This window comes from Solanum stenotomum, unplaced genomic scaffold (genome assembly GCF_019186545.1).
Source record: "Solanum stenotomum isolate F172 unplaced genomic scaffold, ASM1918654v1 scaffold15585, whole genome shotgun sequence".
NCBI classification, from domain to species: Eukaryota; Viridiplantae; Streptophyta; class Magnoliopsida; order Solanales; family Solanaceae; genus Solanum; species Solanum stenotomum.
Window position 1 is genome coordinate 10944 of NW_026023635.1, and position 17965 is coordinate 28908.

A 17965-nucleotide genomic window follows, 5' to 3' on the forward strand; every position below is an offset into this window, starting at 1 on the left:
TAACTAGTTAACCACTTAATTCATTGGGAGTAGCATAATACCGAGTTGGACTAGGGTTTCAGCGTACCCATATAGTCCCAGAACTACGAGCCACATAGGTGTAAGTCCCCTCTGTGGGCAACATCCGTTTAGTGATCACGCCAGCATGCCTCTATACCTCTGGCAGGGTATATTGGGTCCTCTCGATGGGGCGTATACATCAGACTCCACATTTAGCTCATGTGGTTTTATGTCGGTTATTAGTAGCTCCCACAGTTCAGTCAGATTCTATTGCAATGACCATTTATCAGTATATTCAGTATTCAGTCTCAGCACGTCGATGTGGACTCGCATTTAGGCCAGCCGCGCACTCGGGGCACACGGAACGCCAGCTTTCGCCCCCGCGCTGCGCCTTGCGGCGTGCAAGGGGGCGACGCGATGCGTGACGCCCAGGCATACGTGCCCTCGGCCTAATTGCTTCGGGCGCAACTTGCGTTCAAAGACTCAATGGTTCACGAGATTCTGCAATTCACACCAAGTATCGCATTTCGCTACGTTTTTCATCAATGCGAGAGCTGAGATATCCATTGCCGAGAGTCATTTGTGTTTAAAGAGCAGCGCGCGTCCGCCCGCATGATCCGCGAATGGGGAGTGAGGGGAGGGCTGCCGATTTTAGTATTCCTTGGCGCTTTCCGCGTCGGGGTTCGTTGGCCCCCAAAATGAGCGCGCAAGTCGGGGAAGGGAGGGAGGCGCACGACGAGCGCGCATCGCCCCCAAGTTGTTTAAAACGTGTTCGCGGGTCATTCTGCTTTGCAGGTTTCGACAATGATCCTTCCGCAGGTTCACCTACAGAAACCTTGTTACGACTTCTCCTTTCTCTAAATAATAAGGTTCAATGGACTTCTCGCAACGTCGCAGGCAGCGAACCGCCCACGTCGCCGCGATCTGAACATTTCACCAGATCATTCAATCGGTAGGAGCGACGGGCGGTGTGTACAAAGGGCAGGGACATAGTCAACGCGAGCTGATGACTCGCGCTTACTAAGAATTCCTCGTTGAAGACCAACAATTGCAATGATCTATCCCCATCATGATGAAATTTCAAAGATTACCCGGGCCTGTCGGCCAAGGCTATAAGCTCGTTGAATACATCAGTGTAGCGCGCATGCGGCCCAGAACATCTAAGGGCATCACAGACCTGTTATTGCCTCAAACTTCCGCGGCCTAAAAGGCCGTAGTCCCTCTAAGAAGCTGGCCGCGAAGGGATACCTCCGCATAGCTAGTTAGCAGGCTGAGGTCTCGTTTGTTAACGGAATTAACCAAACAAATCGCTCCACCAACTAAGAACGGCCATGCACCACCACCCATAGAATCAAGAAAGAGCTCTCAGTCTGTCAATCCTTACTATGTCTGGACCTGGTAAGTTTCCTCGTGTTGAGTCAAATTAAGCCGCAGGCTCCACTCCAGGTGGTGCTTTTCCGTCAATTCCTTTAAGTTTCTGCCTTGCGACCATACTCCCCTCGGAACCAAAAAACTTTGATTTCTCATAAGGTGCCGGCGGAGTCCTAAAAGCAACATAAAATTGGTCATTGCATTCAGTTAGCTCAGCATTCAATATTTATATCATGTTCAGATTATTTCATTACTTTATTGCTTTGTTCAGTTATATGTTATTTCAGCTTTACTCTATCCTTCATGCTCAGTACCTTTCAAGTACTGACGCATACGTGCGCTACATCTTCTCGTGATGTAGGTTCAGGTTCTCAGTATCCAGATCACGTTTAGATCAGTTCCCAGTCTTCAGTTCAGCAGCACCAGTGGTGGGTCCTCATTCTTCGAGGACTGGTGACATGTTTATCTTTATCGCTTTTAATCTTTAGTTTCAGTTTTGCTAGATCTAGTTGGGGCATGTTCCAACATTTCTAGTCAGTTTAGAGGCCTATTTCAGACATAGTTAGATTCAGCTTAGTGTTTTGAGTTTGATATTTTTTTTGTATTAAACTCTCAGATTTGATATATTCAGCTATAGTATATGGGTATTCCCCATCTTTTCAGATTTATTTATGATTTAGCTTCCGCATCAGTTTATTTTCTTTAGTATGCTCATGATCATGCCAACAGGGTTAGCTTGGGATCACTTGTGGTCCTAGGTCCCGTGTCCGCATCTCGGGGGTAGCTCGGGGCGTGACATGAGTTGTATGAACTCTCCCCATATCGGAGCTCAATACTACTCCCAAAATATACTTAGCTCATTATGTTTTAAAGTTAACATTTCCTCTTTACGTGGTTTGAGATTATTACTTAAAAAAAATTCTCTAAAAAAGATAATACTGAAAACTGCTCATGAACTCTTTTGGGACATCAGTGTTTCCTCTCTTGCTAAAATGTGAAAACATTTACTCTTAGAAATACTTAGTTCCCATTTATCATTTTAAAGAAAATGATTTTTAGCTCTACTCTTTCTTAAATTCAATGCTCAAGTCTTAAAACAAGTTTTAAAATATTTACAAAAGACTTCTTAAAAAACTCGAACGAACTCTCAAGACTTGACTCTTAGCTCTACCTTGAATTTGAATTTGTGGATTCAAGGTTATGATTCATGTTATGAATGATTTCTAGATGTTTAGAAGTAGTTTAAAGTAGTTAGAGTCAATAGAAAGTAAAGGTATACTTTAGAAGGAATTAGAAGGGCTAAACGACGAAAAATGGTGGGGGCAGGCGAACCTGGCGCGAGGCGCCAGCCCCTTAACTTTAGAGACCCATTTTTGGCGCATTTGGGGCACACCGCACACCCCTTCCCAGATCATCCCGATGAATTTTCTTCCTCGTTTTATAATCCCAATTTGCCTATAATCGAATGGTTTCTTCCCCAAACACTTAGATTTGAATATCCAATATTAGTATACGATAATCCATTCAAAACTACACTTAAACCACTTAATCTTATCTCAAGAATTCATCAACAACCCCATAAATCAAGATTTATGAATGAACTTCAAGAACACTTATCAAGAACTCAATTTCTTCGATTTTCAAGAATGAAATTGTGTTGAAATTAACATGATTGGCGTGTGGGTGAATGAACTCAACACTATGAGAACTCACATACCTCTTAGGGGTAAAACCCTTGGCGAAAACCTCAAGAACTCGACGAACGCTTGAATCTTCTCCTCTTTTCTTCTTTTTTCTTTTCTTGAACTCTTTTTCAAAACCCTAAGCATATTTTGATTTGGGAAAACTGAACCAAATCAGTTTATACCCCTAATTATTTACTAAAAACGCTTAAATATGAAAGGGTAAGGAAAAGACCAAAATACCCCTCATATTTTTGGGTAACTTCCCTTAATTGAACAACCTAATTTCAAACAGTCATATCTCCCTCATATGAGCTCAAAAATTAGCAAACTTGGTGGCGTTGGAAAGAGGATTCCAAGAACTTTCATTTGATATCTTATGGGCTACCTAACTCATCTTGTACTTAAAGTTATGGTCATTTGAAGTTGACCCAAAACTCATAACTTAAGCTTAACTTGCAAAATTTTAGATTTTTTCTCTTTCCAAATTAGTTCTTTATATTCTTAGGTATCTCTTAGGCGGGATGTTACCATGGACTAGGTCTCGCCTTAACGGAGGCCAAGTCATCTTGACCAGTCAAGTTTGACCTCCACACTCACAAACCAGGTTTCGTGTTCGTAAAGGCCAAATGACTGGCAGTTATATTTCAGTTCACGAATTTCAACATGCATATTCTTCAATACAACTCCATTGTTGTGATTTCGAGCTCTAATTGAAGGAGAAAATTTATGGAAATTGTTGGGAATCAGTTGTAGATCGCGTGGGGGCGTGTTGGGGGTTGTAGGTTGATGAGTCTGAGATTTTGAATCACTTAGGGCTTTGTTTTAATAGTTTTAGTGTCCTCAAATGCCTAATTTATGCTCTAAACTGATGTTATAGTGTTGATTTGCAGCTATGATGGCTAAGGAGCAAGACAAATACATTACCGGGCAAAAATGAGCAAACAAGCTCAAGAAGTGAAGAAAAGCGATCCTGGTGATCGCCAAGACCACTCGGCGAACTGTCGAGTGGCTCTTTAGCTCGCCTAAATTTCCAGTGTGTCAGTCTTGGGGAAGAACAATTTGGCGGCAGGAATGGGCAATTGGCGGATCACCGAATGACTCCGCGATGGAAACCTTGATCGCCTAAAGTCACAGAACCTTAAAGACAAATGGCCAATGCAAACCGGCGATGGATTGGAGCAAAGGGCGGATCGCCGACTGGTTCGGCGAGGCCTTGATATACCGTGAGTTTACGGTATTTCTAATACATTTCACTTACAAGTTGTGTGTGTCTAAGGACTTTTTATATTGGTTTTTATGTGTTTTTATCATGTTTTGCAGGAAAGATGTTCAGGCGCGGAAGTATAGAGACAGCTGAAAGAAATGCAGAAACAGGGTATTCACGGAGTTGATCTACAGACCGTAGGTCCATTCACGGTCCGTAGGTTATGACCGTAGATCAGCAGGCATGGTATTGAGGACAAATCAGGGAAATCTGACCAAGTGTGGAACCACGGTGCCCATTGATGGTCCGTAGATTGATCTACGGACCGTACTGTTGATCCGTAGAGTGATACTGTGAGGGTTCCAGTACCTGATATTTGAAGATTCTAAGTATGGAGCTACGGAGGGGATTGACGGACCGTAGATCGATCTACGGTCCGTACTGCTAGTCCGTCGTTTGCTTCAGAGAAGCTGATTCTTTGGAGGTGGAAATATTTTCCAAGTCCTGGCTGACAGAAGGGACTTACGGACCGTAGATCCATCAATGGTCCGTAAGTCAGTCTCGTGGATTGAAGACGCGTACCTTAACAAACTTTCCTTAATTTGTTTCCCTTTTAATTTAGGATTTGTTTTCTATAAATAGGACATGTAAACCTCGTTTTTGGGGGTTAGACACTATTATTCTAGTTTTACTTTGTATCTTTGGAGATTAATTTGCAACTCTAGCAATTATTGATTTCCCAAGTTCGTTTTGAAGATTTTGGCTTTGCAATTCAAGTTAAATTTCTGGGTTTATTATTCTCTTTACGTAAGTTCATGATTTCTTCATCTACAATTATGAATTGTGTTCTTGCCAATATGAGTAACTAAATCCACAACTAAGGTTGTGGGAACCATGAACGATTAACAAAGTATGAATAGTAAATAAGCAATTCTTGAATAGTGTGTTGCATGTATTGATAATTCTTTCGTTTAGAAGTCTTTTTAACGGTGGCCAACGTTAGAACTCGCCTTATTGCTACTTGCCGGACCAAGGAGGTAATCAACAAGAAAAGAATTATCAACATAGATTTAGTGTGATACTATCTAATAGGCTAGTGTCGATTGGTGCGAAGTAATAACTAAGCTAAACATCGATTATGATGTCTAATATGAGGTAAAGGTAAGGGTTAGTCAATTATACATACGTAGCCGGACCAAGGTGCGGGGTGAAATTCTCTAGATGCCGGACCAAGGATTTAGAGATACCTAACTTATCAATTTGCATGTAAAACACTAGAAAAGGATTGTTGTTACTAGGATTACTGCGTTATGAGATTGTGGGGAACACGTATACCCTAGTTATTTCTCTTATCTTGATAACAACCAAAGTTGAGTTTGATTATTGATTACTTATTAAGTTCTTACTATTTATTTCACACAAGCACAACCCCCCTTTTATTACCTGTTTCTGGAAATAATTTGACTAATTGAATATAATTGTTGGTTAAAGTAAAGTCTAAACCATTTTCCTCGTGGGATCGATCCCAACCTACAAGTTGGGTTCTTTACTTTATAACGATCGCTTATACTTCTGTAATGAGGTGTAATTTGAGCGTGTCAGGCCTGACTTACTTCGTCCAATGGTCTTTCAGGCCAAAAATTGGGCAACTATAAATTGAAATTTTAAATGGATTTTAAGGAATTTATAGATTTCTTCAAATTCTAATTCCCAGAGTTGAGAGTTTTTGAGTATCCATTGTAGACTTTAAAGCTTTTGAGCCTAAAACTTGAGGATTTGCAAGTGGGTTTTGGAATTTTTTTCAATTTGGACCATTGTAAAGACTTGAAAACCTTTACCCAAATCATGGCTAATGTATTTGGTAATGGTTTCTCTGTTTTTATGATGTGTAGCGATACCCCAATTCTTGGGGTGTGATCATGTGATTATTTGTCTAAATAGCTTATGGGTATTGTTGTTTAATGATTTATTTGTTGTTTTAATGTGGGTTTAATCATCAGTTGAGTTTTAATCCATGAATTGTAGTTGCAAATGCAATTCTAACTTGGAGTTCTTAACTTGCTTGAGAAAGAGGTTTATGGAACCAAAGCTTTTGATTAATGATTGTAGTTATTAGGTTGGTATGGGTTCAGCTCGAGAGAGTGAATCCTAAACTCGATTCTACTTACCTAGCTTGAGAGAGTGGATAGATTAAGGTTGTGGGTTGTTTAGTAGTGTAAAGCTTGTCGAGGTTCGAGAGAACTCGCCTGACCCATGATAGTTGTTCGAGAGAAAACAATTGCACTTATAGTCTAGCCTACCCACAATGATTCAACATATTATTGTTTAATTTCAATTACCCATATAACGTAATTAGCCTATAATTGATCACATCTAGAGAATTCCTCTTAATCTTGGTAAAACCCCTGTTTTCATATTTGTTTTAGTTATTAATTGAAAAACCTAATCCCCCCATCTAACATTTGTTGTCACCCCTTTCAATTTAGCTAAATGTTTTTGATAATTTCTATTCCTACCACCAATTAGATTACATTCATAACTTCGTAACTGAATTCAAACTTTTACTGCTCCCTGTGGGTTCGACCCCAACTCTTCATTGGGTTTTATACTAGATTACGATTGCCCACACCTAGTATTTGATAAGGTGTGGTTGAGTATTTATCAAAAATGGTGCCACTGTCGGGGAGTGGTGTTGTTTAGGATTCTATTATTGAAGTTGAGTTGTAATATTTTTGTGTTGTAGTTGAATCGACTTACTTTGTTTTGTGTTTGTGTTGGCTGTGTTTGAACAGAGGAAGAAATGAGCTTGAACGGGAGTAATGGTAGCCAAGTGGGCCACCAAGACGATATTGGAAATCTGAATGATATGAATGACCCAATTCAATTGGGCGGTGTTGGTACAATACATCTACCTCCTATTGAGGGGAATGTTGTCTTCCATGTTACTAGTACGATACTACAACTCTTCCAAATGAAAGGATTATATGGAGGGCTGGCCCATGAAGACCCCCCGAGCATATTCAGAACTTTGTGGACGTTTGTGGTCTGTTCTTATTCAAGAATATATCACAAGAATCAGTTCGTCTCCGGTTGTTTCCATTCTCTTTGATGGGTAAAGCGCCAAATGGTTGGTTGAGCTACCAAGGGACTCCATCACCACTTGGGATGAGCTTACCATAGCGTTCCATGTGAGATTCTTTCCCTCGTCAAAGATGATGATGCTCAGAGATAGTATCCAAGGTTTCAAACGCTTGGAAGGTGAACCAATCCATGAGACGTGACTGAGATTTAAGAAGTTGTTACTTCAATGTCTGACTCATGGACTGCCAAACCACATATTGTTACAATACTTCTATAGGAGTCTTGAATCGGTGAACAAAGGAGATGCTGATCAACTTGTTCCCGGAGGTATAATGCAAAACCTTATGAAGTAGCATCTCAAATCTTTGATGGTATGACCAAGATCAATAGAGCATGGTACACTTGTGAGGACCAAGTGTCTCATCTCACTTATAGGATGATGACAGAGTAGATCGAGAAAGATCACGAGAGAGACCAAAACATGGCCAAAATGATGACCCAACTGGATTTATTGTCGAAAAATGTGATGGGTAGTGGTTTGAAGAGTGTAAATGTTGTGGGTGTTAGTGGAGCATACCTCGAAGAAGCACACTTTGAAGCGTTGTAGAATGACGAAGTGAACTTCCTTGCGAATCAAGGAGGAGGATTACGTTCAAATTATCCAAGGCCAGGTGGAAATTCGGGTTGGAATAGAGATAATGGATGGAGAGATCGTGATAGGGAATGGTGTGACAATAACACTACTTGGAAGGAAAAGGATGGTCAAAAAGAAAAATGTGTCCTACCACATGAACGCCAAAAGCCTAAAGAGCAAAGAGTTGACCCGGAGAACTTCCATACCTCAATAAGGTAGAAGGGTCAGACAAAGTTTTGAAAGAAATGAAAGCGGAAGCCTCCACACTCAATCAGACGATGACCTCTCACTTAGTTTCTATTAAGCAATTGGAGACGCAATTTGGTCAAATTTCATCTCATTTGAACCCAAGGCCAAAAGGGGGGTTACATAGTGACACAATAGTCAACCCCTAAAATGAAGCTTGAATTGGTATTTCTGTCATGCCACAATGTTAAATAAGGCATTTCTTGGGAGGAAACCCAAGTTTTTGATGTTTTAAATGTTGTTTTTGAATAACGGGTGTTGATTGTGCAGGTTAACAAAACAAAGTGTTGGAAAATGGGCAATATGCGAGCTAAAAGTTCAATCGGCGACACGCCGAACAGGTCGGCGTGCCAAATTTTGATAGCCGTTTGAACCACCCAGCTTGATAGGGGATTCTGTAAAACTCGGCGAACCAAAAGCTCAGTCGACGACTCGCCGAACAGGTCGACAAGCCCAACTTTGTCTGCCAATTGAAACCCCAAATTGCTGGGAGTTTTGTAAAACTCGGTAAGACAAAATACCACTTGGCACATCACCGAGTGGGTCGGCGACCATGACTTATACCGCCGATTGGCGCACGAACTGAAAGGTTTTAAAGGCCAAACAATTTAAAATTTCAAAATCCTTTCACTTACATACTTTTGAACTCTCGCATTCTTTCATCCGATATTAGTTCTTTCATATCTTCGCATTTTACTCTCGTTTTATTGGGATCTTTGCTCGAGATTGATTTTGGGATTTCTTTGCTGCCTAGCATTTCAAATCTATTTCGGCATAAAAGGTTGGTTTTCCAAACCCAAAACTCTATAAGTGGTTGAACTCGAATTAAATTGGTATTTTATTTTTGATATATCTATGTAGTGTTGTTGGAGTAATAATGTGATTATTGGATTGCCCGTATTTAAATGAATTAGTGCTTAAATAATCGTATATGGTTGATTCACGTGTCAATAGTTGAGTAAATTATTGGGATTATGTTAATATTGTGTTGGGTCTAGCGGGGTGAAGTCTGAGTAACCCTGGATTGTGCTAATTGTCGTAGTTTGCCCGATTATAGAGTGGTTGACATCATTTTTAAGGGCAAAAGACTTCAATTGGCCAATTTTGGTCAAACCAGGGAAAGTCTGAGTACCCTGAGGGTATGGATAGTATGGGTCTTGCTTTAATTTCATAGTGTAAGTGTTTAATTTTGATTTCATGGGCGATGGGCTTATTTTGAAGTATAGGGTGCAAACCTGGCACGTTGGGCCATTTGGCGAACTCGGTCGAGCTCGTCGAGTTGTCAGTGGTTCGCCAAACGTCCCTTGGATCGCCTTTAATTTCCCTAAAATACTGTATTTTATTCTGTAACTTTTGGTGATACGCCTGAGCTTGCCGAGCTCACTCGACGACTCGTCAAAAGTACTTCTTGATCGCCCTTCTACGCCCTTAATTCTTGAGAATACACTGTAACTTTCGGCGAGTTACTTTTAGTTCGCTGATTGGTGTCGGCGATCCACCAAATGGCCCTGGACATCGTCGACCAACTTTGAATTTTTGAAATTTTTGTTCTGGAAATTTTGGTGAGCCCGACCTAGCTCGCCAAAGTGGTTCGGCGACTGGTCGATTGGTTCGATGAGTCTTCCTGCAACAGCTTTTCTAAAATTTTTCTAACATTTTTCATGTTGTTTTACAGGTATGGCTAGACCTAAGTAGCAGGCAGAGACATACCGCCCCGGATGCGGGCACATGAAATCACCATCAATGAGGATGCAGCTGCATCCCGAGAAAAGGTAACAAAACTACCTCTGAAGGGAGGTAAAGGCAAAGGCAAGGCGCCCGTAGCTAAGACACCAAAGGCAAGCTCAGACAGTGAGAGGGTCTATAAGACACACCTCACCACATCAGGCAATGACGAGGACTCTCATGATTCTCAGGCTTCCATCTTTGAGCCTGAGGATGACCAGTTATTATAGGCCAGGAGAGCGGAGCTACGCTCGAAAGCAATGAATGATCCGTCTAGGATCTCAGTGCCTCCGACGCCTACCCCTTCAGCTTCAGCTCCAATCCTCCTCCAGCACAGACAGTATTGCAGGCACCACCTATTCAGGGTCCTCCTCACCGGTCACTCAATCGACTAAAGGCCGAGGGCTTGAGGACCATCCTAGAGGAGAAGAGATTGTCTACCGACGGTGTGGTGGATAGGTATCCAGAAGTGTGGAACACTATCAAGTTCCACAAGTTCGAGTTATTCACTAAACCCCGAGGTCCCTACATTTCCAATTAGGTCCAAAAGTTCTATTCAGCTTATGGTGAGTTGGTGCCAAAGGGGAAGAAGAAGGCCAGCATGTTCAGGCCGATTGATTTCATGGTTGTTAGAGGGAAGAAACTGAAGTGTCGATGTTCAGATATAAATGCGGTATTGGGCTGCTCAGTGAACATTATGCATGATTACATTGATCTGGTCAAGAAGAAGACCTTGGATGATCTCAAGGGTTGGTTGGTACCCCTTATCTATGATGTCACCCCGGGGTGGATAAAAGTAGGTTCCCCGATAGAGAAGAAGAACCTGAATGTTACTGCTAGATACTGGTTCGGGTTCATCAACAATTATATTATGCCTTCCCAGAACGAGTCCATCCTAAAACACCCGAAGGCAGCTGTCTAGGGTCTATCATTGATCACCATGAGCTGAATTTGGGGTTGCTGATTGAGCAAGACATGGCCATGAGGGCCAAGTAGAGACAAGCCTCGCTCCCATTCCTAGTGCTGATCACAGAGCTGTGCAGATAGGCCCGTGTTCCCAGAAATGAGAAGGCGGATGTGGAGGTGACTCCCACCTCTTCTACTGACATTTGGCTTATTGAGGCCGAGTATTTATGGGATGAGACTGACAGGAGGAGGGCAGCACTGGTGGATACCTCCCCGAAGGTTGATGTTAAGACATTGTCAATAGAGGCAATCATGCCCTCTCAAGCTAGTGGGCCTTCAGGTACTTATGGACCTACTGCTTTTGAGACTCCTGGTTAATCTGTTGCACCCCATCCCCCTAGATCTTCTTCTCCTACTTCTGCTTCCCGACTCCCTATCACCCAGGCCATGTTGTACAAGATGGGCCATCTGGCTCATTCAGCCAATGTGCGCGCCTTCCGGGTTGAGGCTGTTATGCTTAGGATGATAGAGAGGGCGATAGCTGCTGCCTTGGTCCCACTTAGGGCTGAGATGAGGGATCACAAGTTGGCACTATATGACCTTACTGTTAGAGTCGCAGCTTGTGAGAAGACCCAAGGTGCTTCAGATGAGGTGACGGCCATAAAGGCCGATATTACTAGGTAGAGGAGAGATTTGGACCAGCTGAAGTCGATTGATTTGACTATGCTTCTTGGGATGATGGAGATTCCCGATGGCCCGAGCATAGATATTTCAGCTTGTTCTGAGGTGCCTCCAGCTACTACCAGAGATGAGACTAGAGTTGATGATGTTATTGCTGAGTCAGAGGCTGAGATTGATGAGAAGCAACTTGGTGTTATTGATGCGGCTGACTATGATGACTTAGCGGACCTAGAGGGAGCCAGGGTGCATACAGATGTGCAGGCCTCTTTGCAGTATGTTTCTATGGTGGGCTCTAGTGGAGCCAAGGATGCTGAGATACCGGGAACTGATTCCCCGACAGAGGGAGTTGTGGATATGCAGACTTCACTCCAGGCCTAGCCTGGCAGGATGATTCTTTTACTTCTTTTTTTGTTACTTTTTAGACTATTTTTGTTTTTAGTTTCATTTGAGGACAACTACATATTTTTTTGGAGGGAGGGGTGAGGTATTTCCATACCTACCTCTTGTGGTTGTTTTGTGAATACTGGTTTTATTTTGATTGTGTTTTTGTGAATATTAGAACTTATTGGTTTATATATATCTTAGTTGACTGGACTGTGGTTGTTGATAAATTGTGGCCCATCGATTTAATTTGAAAATGTTGTTGAAATGGTTTTGAACCGAATTTAAAAAAGAATTGCCACCACTTTTGTGTGTGTTTGTGGTTGTTCTTGTACAAATTTGAGAATCGATTGTGGTCAATACCGATGACTTGAATAGTGCTCTTAGTTGAACGAAATGAATGTGCGGCTACGATGAGGCAAACTAAGTTAAATAGGCAATATATGAACTTTTAGCATCTCGTTGTGAATAGCCGATTGTCGATGAAGTCTCTTGTGATGAGCATTGGACGCTAACTAGAAAGTGTGGAGTCTTGTTTGATAATTGTACCAATGTCTTGTGTGGTGAGGTTGTCTTGAACATTATGCTTGATGACACCTAGAATTTGCCCCGTTGGTACGATTGATTAAGTAAAGCAAGAAATTTTAGACAAAAGTTTTGGAGAGTGAGCCAATTTGACAATATACCTCTTTGTGGCCAACCTTATGAGAAGTTTGAACCTTGCTTGGCACCTTTTGAGTCTATCATTTACTTTGGAAGAAACTTGAACAACTTTGACCTCTTTATCCCATCACCCATAACCTTCATGAAGTATTGGTTCGTTTGAATAGCCAACTTTGGCCAAAGGCCTAAGTTGGAGGTGTGGTGAAAAAGAAGGAAAGTCAAGAAGTGTAAAAAAATCCCCCTTTGATGGGTTGTTTTGAAAAAGATGGAATCCCTTCGTGTAAAAAAAAAAAAAAATGACTGCAAAAGAGAAAAAGTTGTGAAATAAAATGTGTGAAAATAGAGGGAAAAATGAGGTATCCAGTGATTCATGTTTAGTTAAATAATAGGGTGGATTATGAACATGTTTGAATGTGAAGGAGAAAGAGAAAAAGTGATTTTCAGGCCATACTTATTGAAGGTAGTAGCCACTAAACCTAAATGACCATACATTTACACTCAGCTCCTTTACAAGCCTTGAGGGATATTTGTGATCTTGAGTGAGCTAAAACGAATGTTGATTGGAAAATAAGGGCAAGCCTATGGGTGGAGTCATGCATGTGTTCATCTTTGTGAGTGTGAGAGTTGTATGCGATTTCGGGACCTTAAATTTTTGAGAAATTTTGTGTGAATATGGAATAATTTTTGTTGTGAGGGCATTTGGGTACCTTTGTTGAGCTTGAACTTCCATTTGAAGCAAGCATTGTGAGCTTGAGTACACTTGATAATGGTGAGTCACAATTTGAATGTTTGAGTACACAATTAAGCATTGTATGTGTAGTTTGAACCTTTTGTGTGCATTCATGTTGAGTCTTAAGCAGCATTGTTTGTAGACATCCTTGTTGAACCGATTGATCTTGAGTTTTACTTGAGGACAAGCAAAAGTTTAAGTTAGGCGTGTTGATGAGTCCGAGATTTCAACTCATTTAGGGATTTGTTTTGATAGTTTTAGGGTCCTCAAAAGCCTAATTTATGCTCTAAATTGATGTTAAAGTGTTGATTTGCAGCTATGACGGTTAAGGCAAGGACATTACCGGGCAAAATGGAGCAAACAAGCTGAAGAAGTGAACAAAAGCAATCATGGTGATCGCCAAGACCACTCGGCGAACCGCCGAACGACTCCATGATAGCAACCTTGATTGCATAAAGTCACGGAACCTTAAGGACAAATGGCCAATGCAAACCGGCGATGGATTGGAGCAAAGGGCAGATCGCCGACTGGTTCGGCGAGGCCTGACTTACTTCGCCCAATGGTCTTTCAAGCTAAAAATTGGGCAACTATAAATTGAAATTTTAAATGAAATTTTAAGGAGTTTTCAGATTTCTTCCAGTTCTAATTCCCTGAGTTGAGAGTTTTTGAGTTTCCATGGTAGACTTTGAAGCTTTTGAGCCTAAAACTTGAGGATTTGCAAGTGGGTTTTGGAATTTCTTCAATTTGAACCATTGTAAAGACTGGAAAACCTTTTCCCAGATCATGACTAATGTATTTGGTAATGGTTTCTCTCCTTTTATGATGTGTAGAAAAAACCCCAATTCTTGGGGTGTGATCATGTGATTATTTGTCTAAATAGCTTATGTGTATTGTTGTTTAATGATTTATTTGTTGTTTTAATATGGGTTTAATCATCAGTTGAGTTTTAATCTATGAATTGTAGTTGCAAATGCAATTCTAACTTGGAGTTCTTGGCTTGCTTAAGAAAAAGGTTTTGAAACCAAAGTTTTTTATTAATGATTGTACTTATTGGGTTGATATGGGTTCAGCTCGAGATAGTGAATCCTAAACTCGATTATATTTATCTAGCTCGAGAGAGTGGATAAATTAAGGTTGTGGGTTGTTTAGTAGTGTAAATCTTGTCGAGGTTCGAGAGAACTCGCCTGAACCGTGATAGTTGTTCTAGAGAAAACTATTACACTTATAGTCTAGCCTACCCACAATGATCAGCATATTATTGTTAAATTTCAATTACCCATAGAGAGTATTTAGCCTATAATCGATCATATCCTGAGAATTCCTCTTAATCTTGTTTAAACCCCTATTTTCGTATTTGTTTTAGTTGTTAATTGAAAAACCTAATCCCCCCATCTGACATTTGTTGTCACCCATTTCAATTTAGCTAAATGTTTTTGATAATTTCTATTCCCACCACCAATTAGATTACATTCATAACTTCGTAACTGAATTTGAACTTGTACCGCTCCCTGTGGGTTCAACCCCAACTCTTCGTTGGGTTTTATACTAGATTACGATCACCCACACCTAGTATTAGATGAGGTGTGGTTGAGCGTTTGTCATTAATCTTCTGTTAGCTTGTAAGTTCCCTCGATTTCCATCTTCTAATTCCTACTTTGAAGTGTTCTTGCGCTTTCTTTGGTGAGACTGTTTTGAGCTCAATTATGCTCATATTCAGTTCATTTTCGGGGCACAAGTTCCTTGAGCTAGTATGGACCTTGTGACAAAATAAATTTTGTGATTCCACGTGTGGGTCACACTGTCCTATTTTGACCCAATTTTTGGGTCCAAAGTTTTTTATGGCAATTGAGGTATCAATTCGCTCGTGTTGACATCTACATCGGTAATTTGATAATGTAGCATCGTTCGTAGGCCGCTCGAAAAAGAAAATCTCCAGAATAGATGTTCGAGTACGATTTCAGCCTTAAGGTAGATTACGGTTCTCCCTTTTTGGTCATGACTTAGTTTTTATTCAATTTAAGTTATATGATCATTAGGAAGGTTGTATGATGCGAATTTAGACTTGTATAATCTCTAGTCACTTTTTGGCCATTTTCAGGGGATTATCCTAGCACTTTAGTCATAAAGCCTTAGATAAGAATTAGCCTTAGTCTTGATTGACGATTTAGGATCCTTAGAATGCTTCTATGTTGTTTAAACTTACATTTATGTGCATTGATTATTTTTTAGCGTGGTTGTGTGCATTTTTTACTTATCTTATGGTTATTATCCCATTATTAGTGTATTTGTGGGCCAAAGGTCTTGGACTTTGAATGACTGGAGTTCTAGATTAGTATGATTGTGCTGTGATGGGTGTCTACCCTATTGTTTGGGGTGGTGTGAATGGATTGTGAATGAATTGATTGTGTTTGGTGTGCATTCATACGCATGACATTTGTAGTTGATATGCTTTGAACTAAAAATGAGAGAATTGTGTATTTGAGAAACTTTAGTAATTTTTGCCGTAGTTTTATTCGTTTTGGGCTCCGATGGAGCATGTTATTGGTTATTCAAGAAACATCGGAACTTTAAAAGGAATTTCATCACTTCCATTGAATTTTTGTTTTAAAAAGCCAGTTTCTTTAAACTTGTTGATTTTTTATTGGGACATGAGATTTTGAGGAAAAACACTAATTTAGATCAATAAAATTATTGTTTTTCAAATTTATGGAACTTTTTTTTTTGAATTCAAATTTGGACTCGTAGTCCTTTATTAAAAACAACTAATGGACCCAGATAGTCCATTAGTGAATCAATACCATCCAATCTAAAATGTCCCAAAAGTGGTCATTCAGATATAAACCAACAATTCCTAATTTCCTATTTGATCCTTCCATCTTTACATTGTCTTAAGACTACCGCCGCTTGGAAAATGTTTCGCCTTATGACCCCCAGTAGTGGGCTTCTCCTTCTGCTCCTTTGGTTGATTAAAATCCTCCATTGACGAGCTTCTTCCACCACATTATCAAGCAACTTGTAAAGGTTTGTCCCACTCGTCTCTACTATTTTGTGTTTAACGATTCCCAGCTGATGTTTCCATTTTCTTTGTAAGTGTACTACCCGGTTCGGATGTATGAGTTCATGAATAACTCGTAAGTGAGAGCAAACCCAACATTCTAACATTGTGGATCTTTGTAAGTGTTCTTCTTCTCCCTACCTTGTGATGATGTGTGATATCTAAATCCCTAACTTTCCTTAGTTGAAGATGAAAAGAAGGTGACATGTTCCCGTGCTTCATTCTCGTAGCTTTGTATCCCTTTTTGCTGACTCTCATAGCTTAGATTAGCTTGTTCATACACAGACATTTTGCTCCCCAAATAGTTCCGATTTGATCTATATATATTGTTGTGTAAATCAGTGGCTTCAATTATGTAACTAAGCATGTTAGTCGTTGTTGTTGATGTAAATCTTCCTTGTTTTAACTTTGATTGAAGGAATCTATTGTTTGTCAATATTAAGAATTCTCCTTCCCATGGATGGTAGCTGATTAAAGTTTTGGAATTGTTGCTTTCCCACTTTGTTTATAACTATGTTCGCAATGTAATCTGCTAGCTGATTAGCCTCCCTAAAAATATGCTTAATTGTAACAACCATGTGAGGCATAATTTCTTGAATATCCTTTATCCTTTCCACTAATACCCATGGAATTCTCCAATTTCTTACCAATAGGTTTTTCAAAGTAAGAGAGTCTGTTTCCAGACTCACTCGTTGAAATCCTTGACTTAAACAATATTGTAAAGCCCTCCAAATGGCCATCAATTCTGCATCCATGTTGGTAGTCACTCCTATTCTTGTGTTTCTGCATAAAGTAGCTCTCAATATAGTTTCTGATGCAGAAACCATAAGAACTTTGGCCTGGATTTCCTTTACTCACTCCATCAGTATTACACTTAATCCAACCTAATTCCGACGGCTTCCAGTTCACTACATGATAGTGTAGAGTGGGCTTATATGTATGTAGTAGAGCCACCATTCCTTCCCACTGATAAGGCACCTCTTTAATCCAAGGAAACTTTGTTATAATAATCTGATGAATTGTCATTTGACATTGGTGGATCATCCAGTTATAAGAGTATTCATTTCCATGTCTTCTCGCATTTCTTCTCTTCCATAGTTCCCACATTAAAACTGTTGGGACTGCCTTCAATACTTGCTCTAGCTTATTGGATGATTTGTGTTCCCACCATTTAATAATGAGTTGTTGAAGGTGGAGTCCTTCAATCTTTATACCTGCACAAGAAGCAAACTGCTTCCATAGCTTTTGGGCTACGAAGGTCGTTAAAAATAAGTGTGTCATAGTTTCCATTTCCCATTGTTCGCAACAATAACATTTGGAAACCACTGGTAGCCTCATTCTTTTCAAGTTATCATCAATTGCAATTCTTCTTCTCCATATTCTCCAGTGAAAAAAGGCTATCTTAAAACGACAAGCCTTTGATCCATATATTCTTCACCAATTCAAGTTTTTCATTTCTCCTTTTTAGGCTGTTATAAGATGGGCTCACAGTAAAACGTCCTTTTGTGTTTCCTAACCACCACGCCTTATCAATATAATCTTCATTCCTATTGGGCTTAATAGTCTCTGTGATATGCGCCACCATCTCTTCTGAGATGAAAGA

At 40.3% G+C, this 17965-nt stretch overlaps 1 non-coding gene across 1 annotated transcript; it reads right to left on the reverse strand.

The window, feature by feature from the left end:
• Positions 1-422: 422 nt before the first annotated feature.
• On the reverse strand, positions 423-578 carry LOC125850237 (5.8S ribosomal RNA). The gene has a single exon (XR_007444762.1). It is a non-coding gene; the product is annotated as a 5.8S ribosomal RNA (ribosomal RNA).
• Positions 579-17965: the final 17387 nt, after the last annotated feature.